Genomic DNA, 16,086 nt, shown 5'->3' on the forward strand with positions numbered 1-16,086 from the left:
TGAGTGCTGGACGGCAATGTACGTCATATAACATATAATATAATACCCCACCCCATCCACATACACTTATATAAATATATATATATATACATGCTTATGTATTTTTGTGTTTGTATGTGTATGTGTGTGTGCGTATGCGTGTATGTTGTGTGTGTGCGTGTTTTTGTTTGTGTGTATATACAGCTCCGATGGAGGATATTTTGTGTAACTGAACGAAGATGGGAATATATTGACTAAAGCTTACGGTAAAGATAAATAAGAAATATAATTTAACCGAGAGTATTGAAGCGAGGTGTTTATCAGAGTTTTATAATAGGAAATATTGATGGCTACAGATATCGTCCTTTGGTTAAGAATTTCGCGTGACCAGAATGTGATTTTGGCATATTGGGCAATTGTGCTTAAATACAGTTTCAAGTCTGCTAAAGTTTTTGAATAAAATTTGGTAGACAGAAACTGGGGAAGAGTGTTGGCTATACACACGCGCGCACATACACACATACACGCCCCCTCTCTACACACACACATACATGTACGTACGTTGCTTAATGTCCACCGATTGAGAAAGCAGTGCTCAATACATATGCTGAAGAGGATATAGTTTTTTTTATTATTAAAACTCGATCTGAGAGTTGGTCTCGTGATTCAAGCTGTACGGCACCGCATTTTGAATGCTTACTTTCTCCTGAAACTCCGCATTCAAAATGACAGTGTGAACAACGCTAGAGATTTGAATTATTTGTATAGTCCTTTAAGACAGTTTCTCTCTACCATACGTCATTCATAACACTTGGGGAAGTAAAGGCTATGGAAATATATATTTGCTCCGAAGTGTTACGTATTAGGATCGACCTCGGAAATTCTTGTAAACTTTCTAACTATTTGGCCACGCTTGAATTCATAAAGTTATATATACTGCTCACAGAAATCACATCGGTTTATCTTACAAGTTTTTATCAGATAAAAACTATATGAGCTCTACTCGGAACGGTAGGCTTGCTAGAAATAGTAGATAAATATCTCTCGTATCATATTCTGTTATCTTAAACGACAAGAAACATATATAGCAATGTAATTTTAGAGTCAATATTCTTTCATATAATGGAGTAAAATCACGATCTGGTTGATTTTTGATCTTGTGATCTTTTTTCCCCCTCCACGACTGACATGCAGATAAGCAACAACAGCAATTAATTTAATACGTAGTTTTGTAGCATATTCTCCTCAATAAAACTGCTGCTTCTCACAAATGTCTGTAAGCAGTGATAAAGACTGAAACAAAATTTTCTCATTTTTAAAATTATCGACGCCAGGCGAAAGTCTTCTTTAACAACGGAACAGATGTAGCAATTGTTTCTTCACAAAGACCAATTCTCTGTAGCAAGTTGCGTTCTAAAGAACTCCGATTTAATGCTTGGTTAATTTCTTTCTTTTTTCTCAAAGAAGAACACACTTGAATGATTCAAAACAAGTGAATGTTTTTTTTCCGTCCTGCTGACAAGAAAACGTGTTTATTTTTTTTATTTTTATAGAGAGAAACAAATCGATATCGTTATTGTTGTAAGGCAATAACATTATAGGAAATAACATTATAGAAAATAACAGTTGTGATGCCAAGAATTTTATGCTCGTACTTGATGCATTAATTTCTCTATTCCAATATAAACTTTTCTAAACACAACTGTGGCTTTAACTTAAACAAAACTATTTGAAAGCATAAGACTTACATTACCGTTACATTTGCAAATGTATAACCGTAGCCCTCGTGGTATAAGAAGCATTGAAGAAAATAGAAAGATCATAGCATTTGCAGAACCATTGTTGATGAATCCAAATCTACTTGTCTTAGAATTTGTTGAGTGTTTTGAAATATCTATCTTTAAATGCTAAGATAAGGACGGAAAGTTGATTAGAACAAAAAGTACCCATCTATAGAATTACTTCTGCATATTAGTCGTTGTCGATGTATTAATAACTAGCAGTATCGCCCGGTGTTGCTCGGGTTTGTTTCGACTATTTAGAATAGGAATTTTTGAAAATTAAAAAAATGCATTATGTAGCTTGTTATTCTCTTTAAGTGAACATTTTTCTGGTTGAAATACACCGAAAAATGGCGACACAGCAGTCAAAAAATCGTTAAAAATAGGGATTTTCATAGGAAAAAGGCACCTTTTTGATGCAAATAAATTTTGGTCTTAACATGGTCCGATTCGAATTTTATCTTCTCCGGAATGAAGAACAAGCCTTCTTCTATCATACTCTCAATTTTGGTCATCTTGCGCCGCAGGGTTTCGGAAGAGGTAATGTTAGTTGAAGGCTACCAAACCTGCCACACACAGACAACTTCAGCTTTATATATATATATATATATATATATATATAATATATATATATATATATATATATATATATATATATATTATATATGTATGTATATATATATATATCTTTAAGAATCAAAAGGGTTTCATTTACTTCGTTAAAGTTTGTCTATGGTGCATTATATGAATCAATAGATACATAACGCATAAATTAACAGTTATCTCTGTTGGGCATAGCATCGATGATATACTTGTATTTAAATCTTACAACACCAAACGGTTATAGAGTTATGTGTTAGTGAGCATGTAGGCACCTGCTGTTACATTAACTAAGTATTATGGCAAGAAATCCTAAGAAATTGAGTATAATGACTCAAGCGGTGATTCAATCAGCATACTAATCTTTGTGAGAAGCTTACTGTTGTTACCATGTATCTGTATATAATCGAGTATGGGTTAGATTACAACTTCTACAATCAAATGTGGCGAAGATGTGATCTTGTGAACGATAATAATAAGCTATGCAATGGTGTATCTGGGATTAAATGCTGTATTCTACTACATTAAAATCTGGAAATCCTCCTAAAATCTTTCCCTTTTCACACTGAAACACAAAATCGATCATATTACATTCGATATAAACGATTGTTACATAATGTTGCCGAGATTTATAGCATTACGTACAGACAGACTATACATGTTTATAAAGACAAGCCTTTATCTCAACTTTGACAGGAAATATTTACATATTTGCGTGAGACACAAATTACTATTCAGTTGTTATTAGCAAAGTAATTATAAAAAGAGTATATTTGGTAATTTCAAGCAAACTGTGTTCATTCGATAGTAAGAGATATTTAATTACACTAGTAGTGGTAGTAGTAGTAGTAGTAGTAGTAGTAGTAGTAGTAGTAGTAGTAATGATGATGATAATAATAATAATGATAATAATAATAATAATAATAATAATAATAATAATAATAATCATCATCATGGTTTCAAATTTTGCCACAAAGGCAGCGCTTTTGGGGGACGGAATGGGTAAATTACTTCGACACCAGTGTTCTTTTGGTACTTATTTTACCAACCCAGAAATGAATACTAAAAATGAACCCGACCACTCTCAAAAATTAAGTAAAAAACACAGGAGAAATAATGCAGAATCCTTCTCCGATGCCGGATTGACCCCAAAATTTAATCAGTTCGCGCCCGTCACAAGGCCAAACATCTCTAAAAGTTTCATCATAATCCATCTTGCGGTTCTTGAGATATCATGACTGAAAACAATACAAACATGACTGAAAACAATACCTCCGCATTCGCTGAGGCAGAGGTAATAATAAAAATAATAATAATAATCATAATAATAATAATAATAATAATAATAATAATAGTAATAGTAATGTTTCTCCTCCTCTTTCTCTTCCTCTTCCTCCTCCTCCTTATCATAATCATCATCATCATTATTATTAATATTAAGGCAGCTATCTGGCAGAATCGTCAGTACGTCGAACAAACTGATTAGTTGTATTATGTCTGTCTTTACATTCTGAGTTCAAATTCAGCCGAGGTCGACTCTGCCTTTCATCCTTTCGGGGTCAATAAATTAAGTACCAGTTGCCTACTGGGATCCATCTAATCGGTTGACACCCTCCTCTAAATTTTTGGGCCTTGTGCCTAGAGAAAAAAAAAATATTAAGGCGGCGATCTGTCAGAATCGTCAGTACGTCGAACAAACTGATTAGCGGCATTTCCTCTGGCTTTACGTTCTGGGTTCAAATTCTGCCGAGGTCGACTTTGCCTTTCATACTTAGTTGAGAAATGGGGTCGATGTAATCGACTTACCGGCTCTTCCTAAATTGCAGCCTTGTTTTAAATATAAAAAAAAACATTATCATCATCATCATTGTTATCTACTTTTCTTTCATTACAATATTCGGTGATTATTGAAACAAAATACGATCAACTATTCATGACATTACTACCAGAACTCACATTAATTACAAAGACTTGTCATTAAATAAGTGCATCACCATTAACAATTACACTTCCGTTTTCCAAGTATGTCATATTACCAGCGAAATTCGAGCCAAAGACGATGAACAAAATACTTTGCAGTGACTGTCTCTGTTCTTCACGTTCAGATTATTAAAATCGAGTCCATATTTCTTTCAAACTAGTGATCTTGTATATATATTACTGGTTTCAAATTTTGGCAGAAGGCCAACAGTTTCAGGGAGCGGGTACATCCACCCAGTATTTGAATGGTGCTTATTTTATCGACTTCAAGGAGATGAAAGACAAAGTGGACCTTGGCGGAATATGAACAGAGTACATAAAGACGGACGAAATGCCGATAAGCATTTTGCCCGGCACCTTAACTATTCTGCCAGCTCGTCGCGTTACTACGGATCGTTATTATTATTATTATTATTATTATTATTATTATTATTATTATTATTATTATTATTCCCGGAAACGTGGTTCTTTTTACAACAACCAAACTAAGGTTATAAACCTTTTACTTTTATTCATTTTGGACGCAAGGTCCTTTAAAATGAGGCACTAAGCCTCTTACATTTTTCATAAATGGGGCATATGCCCCCACAATACAAGGCACTAAAAGCCTCTTAACTTTTTCCGTTGTTTTCCGGCCTGCCGGCACCCGACCATGTTCATTGCCTCATTCAAGCACCTTGATGTTGCTAGATCGGGGTGATTCAGCAGGAAGCGAAACGTGTCCTCAGAGAAGGAGTTCATCACCTTACACAAATCGGTTTCCCACACGACTTCCGCAGCTACCTGCGGAGGCCAATCAGGGTCGTTAGTGCAGGTTAGAACCCCTCCCCTACTTATCACACAATTACTTCTGTGCCTATATATATATATACATAGATACACACACACACACACACACACACACACACACACCACACACACACACACACCACACACACACACACACACACACACACACACATATATATATATATATATATATATCGGTTAAAGTAGTGGAATGCAAATAAAAAATATTTTGCTTATTCATCCTCTCATTATTCATGCAACATTTCAACTGTAAGCACTTTCATCCCCGTTCTCACATTGACATAGTATTTAACCACTCTTTTGATAATGAATTTACCTAAGGGTATACCTGAGGAAGAACCGATTCCAATGAATTTAATTAAACCCTCTTGCCCTCCTGAACATAATGAACTATAATGAACCGCAATGAATATCTTTAAAGAGAAGCCTTCTTTCCATAGTATATCATACATTTCTTCATACATTTCACCGATGATGGATAGCCGGTTTACGGAGCCTCCAGTTGATACGATGATCCAATAGCCGGGATATTCCAGAAACAGCTGTCAGAGTCTATCTCTACTATCTTTAGCAGTTTTGTATAATTCCACTATTTTTAGATTGAATTAAATTAATTTAAATGCCATAGTTTTGCCTTTGCTAATTGTTTGCTTTCCTCACATCTTTAACCGATATCTATTAACTTGAAAATAAGCTACCGACTGCCAGTGTTTTTTTCGAACAAGGCATACATGCGACCACAATTTCAGCCGCTGTTCTAACTGGAATTTTGTGGATTACCTACATATCGGTGCACTCAGAACGCATACCTATTAGTTTGAGTTACGTGACCTAAATTCATATTTTGCATGTGTGTGTGTGTATGTACACACACACACACACACACACACACACACACACACACACACACACACACACACCACACACACACACACATATATACATACACTTAAATGTATGCTGATAGATTGTCTTAGCCGGTTTGGCCTCAGACTGTTGATTTCTGTAGTTATTATCAATGTATTTTCGGCGATTTAAATACTGTTAAAAACTGTTATTTCCAGCAGGTAGACATACTTAGTACGTCATTTGATTAATTTAAATCATTCAGCTATTTAATGTTTTTATTGGACCTATATTATTGATTCTGTTATTATCATTTTTAATTGTTACACTAGATAATAATAGAGTCAATAATATCTTCGCAAATATCTCCTGAAATATCTTCTGAATTATTTGCTCCGTATATAAATACATATATACATACATACATACATACATACATACATACATACATACATATATATATATACATATATATATATATATTATATATATATATATATATATATATATATATATATATATATACTCTTTACTCTTTACTCTTTTACTTGTTTCAGTCATTTGACTGCGGCCATGCTGGAGCACCGCATTTAGTCGAGCAAATCGACCCCAGGACTTATTCTTTGTAAGCCCAGTACTTATTCTATCGGTCTCTTTTGCCGAACCGCTAAGTGACGGGGACGTAAACACACCAGCATCGGTTGTCAAGCAATGCTAGGGGGACAAACACAGACATACAAACACATATACACACACATATATATACATATATATATACATATATACGATAGGCTTCTTTCAGTTTCCGTCTACCAAATCCACTCACAAGGCATTGGTCGGCCCGGGGCTATAGCAGAAGACACTTGCCCAAGATGCCACGCAGTGGGACTGAACCCGGAACCATGTGGTTGGTTAGCAAGTTACTTACCACACAGCCACATATATATATGTGTGTATAAATTTTCACAGACTGAAAAGAGAGATTAGGCGGATGATGTATCCTGGCATTACATGAGCAGTTTCTCAAACGGTCCATTGAGACCCTGATAATAAAGTCATTGTTACGAAGGGTTTAAATGAATCGCATAGAGTGATTTGCACACAAAACGCATTCATGGTAGTTATCGTTACTCACCAGTAGTATGTATATATATATATATGTGTGTGTGTGAGAGTGTGCGTGTGCATGCATGTATGTTTACGTGTGTGCGTGCGCGTGTATGAGCAGGCATACATGTCAACCTTCAATACACTTTCTACAACATCCCTCCCACACTGTGTTTGGCAATCTGAAAGAACAGTACACGGCACTTGTGGAATATGCTTAGTTCAATCGATCCAGGAAATTATACATACATTTATATATATATATAATTGTACAGCTATTTCTCTGTATGTGTGTATATATATATATATATAAATTACATAAATACACAAACGCTCAGCATTTTGGAATATATACATATATATATATATATATATATATATATATTCCAAAATGCTGAGTGTTTGTGTATTTATGTAATTTTTCGCTCGATTGAACTAACTTGTGTCTTTGTTATCATAAGATATGGATTATGTGAATTATGTATATATCACGTTGGATGAAATAAAAGAAATAAGGAATATGAGTAGCAATGAAGTGACTAAACGGAAAGAAAGAAGAGTAAGAAAGGAAATGATAAAACAAAAGAAAAGAACGTAACGAGTTTGAGATGTGAAAAATACGTAAACAATGAAGTGGACGAAATAAAAGAGAACAATAGAGATGTGGATGAGATAGAAGAACAAAAAAGAAATGGTGAAATAAATAATTGAGGTAAGAGAAAATAAAGGAAGAGAGGAAAGAAATGGTGGAGGTGGTGAAGAAAATGAAGACATTGAAATGAAAGATAATAAAGGAAAAGCAAATGAGGGAAGAAAGAGACAAGAGAAAGAAAGGAAGTATTTATGAAAAAAAATGACTGATTAATTTCTCAGAATTTCGATAAATAGATAGTTGATATAAATATGAATTAATAATTAATGAATGCGAGAGTGAGGAGAAAGTAAGCTAGACGGTTGAAGTATAAAAATATAAAATCTAATTTGTATCCACAAGATGGAGAAAGAGCAAATTGTCTGGAAGAATAACTTGTGTAAATAAAAGAATATAAAACAGTCATGAGAAGAACAAAATACACAGACATATGCATACAAGAACCATCTCCAAACTAACGTCCCGCGAACGAAGAAAAGCAAAGAAAAATATAGTCGAATGATAAAAACACCCAAAGAAAGTTGAACCAGTATTAGCAGATGTAATAAAGTCTGCAAGTAACAGTTAGTGACATCCATTTACTAAAAGCATTGTTTAAAGAAATATATTATCTCATGTTTAACAAATGGCTACGCACCAGAAAATCTGCACGACTCATTTGAAGTCAGTTCGTCATTGCAGTTCTTTTGTTTGTGGTCTTAACAAAATAAAAATATATAATTTTCTTGTATTGTTCTTGTCTTCCGTTCTTCCATTCTGTGCATTTTTTTCCTTTCACTCATTTGCGTACTTTTTAGATACACAATGGAAGTGTCGATCATATTGGCTCGTATCATTAACAAGACATATTAACGCTCTCAGATGAAATTCACTGTAAACCTCTTTTGATAAATATCTAATTACTGGTGAATATAATCTTACACACACAAATATATCCATCTATCTATCTATCTCTATCTATCTATCTATCTATCTATCTATCTATCTATCTATCTATCTATCTCTATCTATCTATCTATCTATCTTCTATCTATCTATCTATCTATCTATCTATCTATCTATCTATCTATCTATCTATCTATCTATCTATCTATCTTCTATCTATCTATCTATCTATCTATCTATCTATCTATCTATCTATCATCTCTCTATCTATCTATCTATCTATCTATCTATCTATCTATCTATCTATCTATCTATCTATCTATTGGGTTGACAACAGAGTAATTTCGTTTTTAGCAAATATAGAGAATTACGATTCTTTTGAATGACTTTTGTCAATGTCATGATTTTGACAGCCGTTACTTTTAGTTTACTTTAGAAGCAAATTGCGCGTAATTTTGTTTACAGTCGTTAGTTCAGTGTCAATTTAAACATGGAGTGCAAAAAACCGAACACTTTCGCCATCATTTGCTCTTTTATTTCCGTAAAGGCAAGAAAGCTGCTGAAGCTCACAAAGAGATATTTAAAGTTGATGGTGTTGATTGCTTAACAGAACGGTTTTAAAATTCCGTCCTGGAGAATTTTCACTCAAAGATGACCAACATTCGGGTCGACCTACTTAAGTTGATAATGACCAAATCAAAGCAATAATTAAATCTGATTGTTATATAAGTGTGCGAGAGATTGCAGAGAAGTTAAATGTATCGTACACAACAATTGAAAATCACTTAAAATGTCTTACACTCGTTAAAAAGCTCGAGATTTAGGTTCCACATTATCCATTACCTTAAATTTGAAGCCATTAAGTCTTTAAACATCATTTTACTCGGTTTAGTCTTTTGACTGTCGCCATGATGGAGTATCACCTTAAAAAATTTAATTGATCATACTGACCTCAGTACGTAGTTCAATCTGGAATTTATTTTAAAGAGCTCTACTTGATGAACGGCTTACTTTGACACATAATGGGACACAATACTCGATTTAACAACAAATGTAAATATATATACCCACACCTCCACACACACATTAGGCGCAAGAATGACTGCGTGGTTGAGAAGTTTTCTTTCCAACCACATGGTTCCACGTTCAATCTCTCTGCATGGTACTTTGAGCAAGTGTTTTGTACAATAGCCATAGACCAACCACAGACTTATAACTGAATTTGGTAGACGGAAACTGCAGCGTTGACCACCAGAAAATGATCGAAAAGCATGTTTATAAAGAGTTGTTTGCTTCACACTCCTGGTGTGCTGCTTCTGCCCAAAAGAAAGGAACCAGTAATACAATGTGGCTGTAGGTCATAACACCCAGGAAACGGCGAGATCAAGTGCTAGTATATATATATTTATATATATATATATATATATATATATATATTATATATATATATATATATATATATATATATATGTATGTATGTATATATATATTCATATTTACATATGTATATATATAATATATGTATATAAATATATGTATGTAAGTATACGTATATATATTTATGTATATATACGTAAGCATATATGTGTGTGTGTGTGTAAAAATAATAATAAACAGACAAAAAAGAAGAAAAAACAACAATGCGAGGACGTGGTACATGCAAAGTATTAAGATGCTCAGAGAAGGAAAGAAAAGGTGTTTTACGTTTCGAGCAAAGCTCTTCTTCAGAAACAGGAGACAGAAGACAGTCCGAGGGAAAGGAAGACGGAGGAAAAAATCGCCAACAGTCTACATATATATATATATATATATATATATATATATATATGAAGAATAGCCACCCAGGTGGATTCCTAATATGCTAGAAGAAAACGCCAAATCGCCTTACCACTAAGAATATGTTCTCAAAATTTTATCAAACGTCAGAATGTATGCGAGAAAGACAAATGAAAAGATAGAAAATAGAGCAATTAACTTTAACTCTCTCTCTCTCTCTCTCTCTCTCTCTCTCTCTATCTATCTATATATATATATATATGACTGTAACTGAATTTTGTCCTGTTTTGTTCTATAAGTTACCAACCATGGTTTTGTATTTTTCTAGCTTGTTTTGGCAGATTGGTGGAATTAGGAGGTCATCTGGTGGGCTACCTTGCAGCATCTGTTCTAAAGCAACTTTTGTTCTCAGGGTAACAGCTATAACGATATTGGTACCAAGGTGTTACCTGCCCTTGCCTTTCTCTTATGTCACATGTGTGTCAAAGTGAGCAGTGCCTAGTTAATCATCGTTTCGCTAACTTGCAATTATGAGACCAAGCCCTCTTATGGTTTCAACCAATAATTGGAATATATAAGGGAATACCTCTTCATTACATCGTCTTTAAATCAACGTCTTGGTCGGAAGGAATCATAATTGTCAAGTTGGCATTTGCTATTATCGTGATTTCTATCGTTTATTGATTAAAAGTGGGAGGACCACTGAGTATATCATATTCATATAATATATCAAGTAGGCCTTCCATATTCCAGCACCCTTCCACTCCTAAACTACATCAATGAAAATTAATTACTCGTTCGCGTTACAGTGTCTGCTTGACTTTTAATGACTCCATGACCGGGTGAAGTGAGTAATCTGTGAATTCATTCTCGGATCAATTTGGTTAGCTGTTGATTTCGATACAAGATTTCATGGGTTAGCTATGGCGTTTATCAGAAATACATGGATTCCTTAGAAAATAACAAACTTTCTATTTCGGACTTGAAAGGGAAAACAAAATTTTAAATAGTCAGTATTTCCCGCATCTCTATTCGTCGTTAACTAATCCCTCCGTAAATTGATGTATAAGTTATGATGTATTTAACGTAGGCGGGTTATTGTGACGTTATTCATTATGACATTATAGGCGTCTTCATCTCCAGCCTCGGTTTAGTAAACTTTTATTTTCCATCTTAAAATGTAAATAAGGCTGAAGAGAAGACGCTTGCTACTCAATACATATGAGCAAAGATGGAAGAAAGTGGCAAGCATGTTGAGAGTGAAGGTGCCTGCTTAAAAGAGACATGAAAGGGATCAGTGGAGAAAAGTTTCTTAAAGGGATCAGTGGAGAAACGTGGTTTGTGGTGTCGCACCCGCCCCTCACTCCATCATCATCATCCGATTTTATATATCATCATAAATTCTTTAATCTTGTCATCCCATTTGATCCCTCAACCTCTTTGTCTGTCCTCTAGTTGTCTCTTCCTTTATGGTAAATAGAAAATCAGTCATGACGTTGTGACGTTTGTTTTATATCAACAACATCAGTGATATAAGTCAAAAACCTAGTCGCAAACTGTTTTCCATGAACGTTTTTTATAATACGTTACCCTCTATTTGGTTTTTTAGTAGAATAACGGTAACAAAGCAAATTATGTATACGCCTCTTCCTAGTAGATCTGCATACATATTAGAAACTAAATGAAAGTTAAGTTCAATAAAACATATTCCTTGCTGTGCCGATTATGATTTCTTAATGCTATCAATGAATATGTGATATAAATCACGGAGAACCTGCGCCTATTCATCATTATGTGAAAGGAATTAGATACAGCAAAAAATATCCTAGGAAGAAAAAAAATTGAATTCATAGCTTCTTGTAAATTTTGGTAATTGTTTATAATTTTCCTAAAAAAAAAGGTAAAAGTGAAAGGTTTTAGTATACGCCACAGTAAAAACCTATTTGAACAGTGAACATAGTGCTGTTATTTCGTAGCATAAAGAGAACGATTAAGCAGAGACTGAGTGTAGCTAAAGTGAAGTAGCTCAAGCGTTGTAGAAAATTGTCTTATAATATACAAAATTAATTCTAAATTTGTAGAACGAAAACTTTCAGCATTTAGGAAGTTATGTATTAACAGTCGTATATTTTTGAGTCCACTGGTTAGAGTGGAAGATATAATTGAAACAATGGCCACGACAGGGAATCTGGCAATTTTGACCGGTTCCGTAAGAGGACTGGAAAATGCTGCTCACTAACAAGACATTCACTATTTTACTGGGTACATTTTGATTGTGCTGATTTGGGGTATCGATTCGGCCCAAAACTTATTTTGAACATCAAAACTTTGGCGTTGACATGTTAAACATGCTGATAAAATTCACTGGAGCAACAACCGGGTCAGGAACTGACAAAATATACCGATGAACTTAGAAGATCATAAAGAACTAGTCTTAGATTTAAGAAAATGGATTTTGCCGAGCACCTGAGAAATCTCGATCACGGTTCCCCAAAACGAAGGAAATAAAGTTACATTTTTTGTTATATATCAATAGGAAAATCTCTTCATTCATTAAGAATAATGTAAAAGTACGAGGATGAGTGCCTCATATTGCAAGGGCATATAGCCCATAAGAAAAAAATTGTAAGAGGCCAAGTGCCTCATTTCAAGGACATGATGCCATTTAAGGTAAGAGGTTTAGTGCCTCATTGTAAGGATTTTGAGTCCAAAAGAAATATTGGTAAGCGGCTTATTGCTTCAAATTATAAGTTTACAAAAGAACAATGTTTTAGAGAAGCAAAAATCGGCGGGCGTCTTTTGCCTTCTCTCATTAATACCATCCTGTTCATCAGTCATCTCATCTCATTAATGTCTTTGTCCAGCCCGTAGCTTCTTCATCTATGTATGGCTTTCATAGCCAATTTAATGAAATAAAGAATAATGTTTAGATGTGTATTTATATGCCATATAAAAGGAAATAACTCTACATTTTAACAATTTCACTTTATGTTCATTTTGATGTTTACTTCTGTATAAGTGTGTTTTACCTTCGATCTCTCTCTCTCTCTCTCTCTCTCTCTCTCTCTTTCTGTTCATCTGCATTTGTTTCTGTGGGTGTTTCTGCCATCAGCATAAAAAAACACACATCGCCAAATGTATTTAGCGTCCAAACATGTGTGCCAAGTAGCAAACGTCAAAACAGCTGCGTACACTCATCACGTTCCGAATTTACTATGTTGTCGACGCTTACAAACACAAGTCACCTCTCAATGTTTCACCATTGAATTCTTGGAAGATTGTACCTTTGGAAGTTAAGACTGTTAATCACAGGCTATATGGAATATCCATAACAAGATGTAAATGTTAACCCTTCAACCAGCTTTCTAATCCCATCTAATTGGTTCGCTTTTCTATAAAGGAAATCTTATCAAGTGTTTTTTTTCTATAGCAATAGGATTTCCTCCAATATAATGAACGGAAATGTTTGAAGTGAAATTACTGGTAAAGAACCGTTAATCACATAAGCCGTGAAACGATGAATATACACAGCTGGAGGATATATCTAAGAATGATAATAATCAACTTTATTTTGGCTAGGGTAAATTTAAGATGACACAGCCTACTACTGAAGCCACCGACAATTTTGTGGTCTTTCAGCGGATAAATAAAATCGATAAAATAGGTTTGGATTGGAAGGGATATCTCCTGAATCTAATAAGAAGAATCAATGAATACTGATTACATTATATTAGGACACCTCAAGCATATGACCCAATTTAACATTAAAGGGAGAGGTATCGATTGGCTGTGGAACGGTAAAGTGAAATGTTTTGACGCTGTGCGATTATTTTAATATATTGTAGAATTGCACGGAAACTCTTTACCTCTTCACGCACGCACACACACATGCACGCGCGCGCACACACACACACACACTCGAGTGTATACGTGTGAATGTGTGTGTATATATATATATATATATATATTTCTTTACTACCCACAAGGAGCTAAACACAGAGGGGACAAACAAGGACAGACAAAGGGATTAAGTCGATTACATCGACTCCAGTGCGTAACTGGTATTTAATTTATCGACCCCGAAAGGATGAAAGGCAAAGTCGACCTCGGCGGAATTTGAACTCGGAACATAATGACAGACGAAGTACGGCTACGCATTTCGCCCGGCGTGCTAACGATTCCGCCAGTTCACCGCATACCTGCATATGTAGGTATACAAGTAAGTTTATCTTCACCTATTTTTTGTGCGACTCTCTACGTAGTACTGTTTTCTTCCTCTCGGCTTTGCTTCGTTTTCCTCGGTCCCTCTCTAATTCCTTTTCTGCCCCTCCGTCCTTCACCGTTTTCTGTCTCTCTTTCTCACCCCTCTTTCTCTTTCTCTCTCACTGTCGTTGATCACACATGACCACCATCATCCCTCTGTCCCTCAAGTGACCATCTTTCTTATCCTGTTCGGACGTCTAAGCGACTGGACGTATTTTTTCTCTCTCTCTTCTATCATTTCTCTTTTCAAAAAATTTCTCTCCCAACGTTCACTATTCTCATTTCATTTGGGGTATCGATTCAAAGACATTTGCTCTCCAAAATTCTAAAATAAAATTTGGGATTTATGAAGTGTCAAAGTTCAGAACAAAAACATGACAGTGGAGACACACAAGGAATCCGAAAGAAAACAAACATGGAGGGTCTGTAGACCAGAACGAGAGGAAATATCAATCGTTTGGAGAAACATTTTTGCTTTTGAAAAGAGAGAGGAAAACACGCCCGTTCTTTTGAACATCCATACAGGAAAAGAAAGATGTTCACGTGAGAAAAAGAAAGATGGACGATGGTCACATGTGAGCAATGAGAGGAGAGAGAGAGAGAGAGAGAGAAAATAGAAAGAGGTGAGAGAGAGAAAAGTGAAAGAGGGGATTAGAGAAAGACAGAGGAAGAAAATAGTATAGAAGAGAGAGTTGCATTAAAAACGTGAAATTAACTTACTTCGAAATGCTCGAAATGAGGAGTAGATAGACAGCCAAGAACTGTTAAAGGGCCCTTTCTTTGTATTTACTTATTCTGATTTCCATTTTATCGTTGTTTACGTATTTCATGTTATTTGCACCATTTGTGACATCCTTTACCCATATATATGCGTGTATATATATATATATATATAAATATATATATATAAATATATATATCATATATTATTCATATGCATTCATATATATATACACATATATAGATATATATACGCGCTCACACACATACACACACACACACACACACACATATATATTATATATATATATATATATATATACACGCACAAGCATATATGGGTACAGGACGTCACCAACAGTACAAATAACATACACGCGAGAGATAGATACAAGACGTGGACAGTAATTACAGGACAAAATCCAGTGACATACGTAAACAACAAGAAAAAATGAAGAAGAGGTCAAGTTAACACAGAAAAAGGCCTCTGCATCAGTTGTTGGCTGTCTATCTACTCCTCATTTCGAGCATTCAAACGACAATATGAGTCTTCAAAGACAGTTGCTCCCATAAATTCTAAAATAAAATTTAGGATTTATGGAGAGTCAAAGTTGGGAACAAAAAATAACAGTGGAGGAAACTGAACGAAAACAAACATGGAGGGTCGCTAGACCGGAATTAAATGAG

The 16,086-nt window shown here is 34.7% G+C and overlaps 1 protein-coding gene across 7 annotated transcripts in view; it reads right to left on the minus strand.

The window, feature by feature from the left end:
- Positions 1-16,086, minus strand: part of LOC115217118 (gonadotropin-releasing hormone II receptor-like) — a 583,545-nt gene that overhangs the window by 122,293 nt on the left and 445,166 nt on the right. The gene's annotated exons all lie outside the window — the stretch shown is intronic.

This window comes from Octopus sinensis, linkage group LG11 (genome assembly GCF_006345805.1).
Source record: "Octopus sinensis linkage group LG11, ASM634580v1, whole genome shotgun sequence".
Classification (NCBI taxonomy): domain Eukaryota; kingdom Metazoa; phylum Mollusca; class Cephalopoda; order Octopoda; family Octopodidae; genus Octopus; species Octopus sinensis.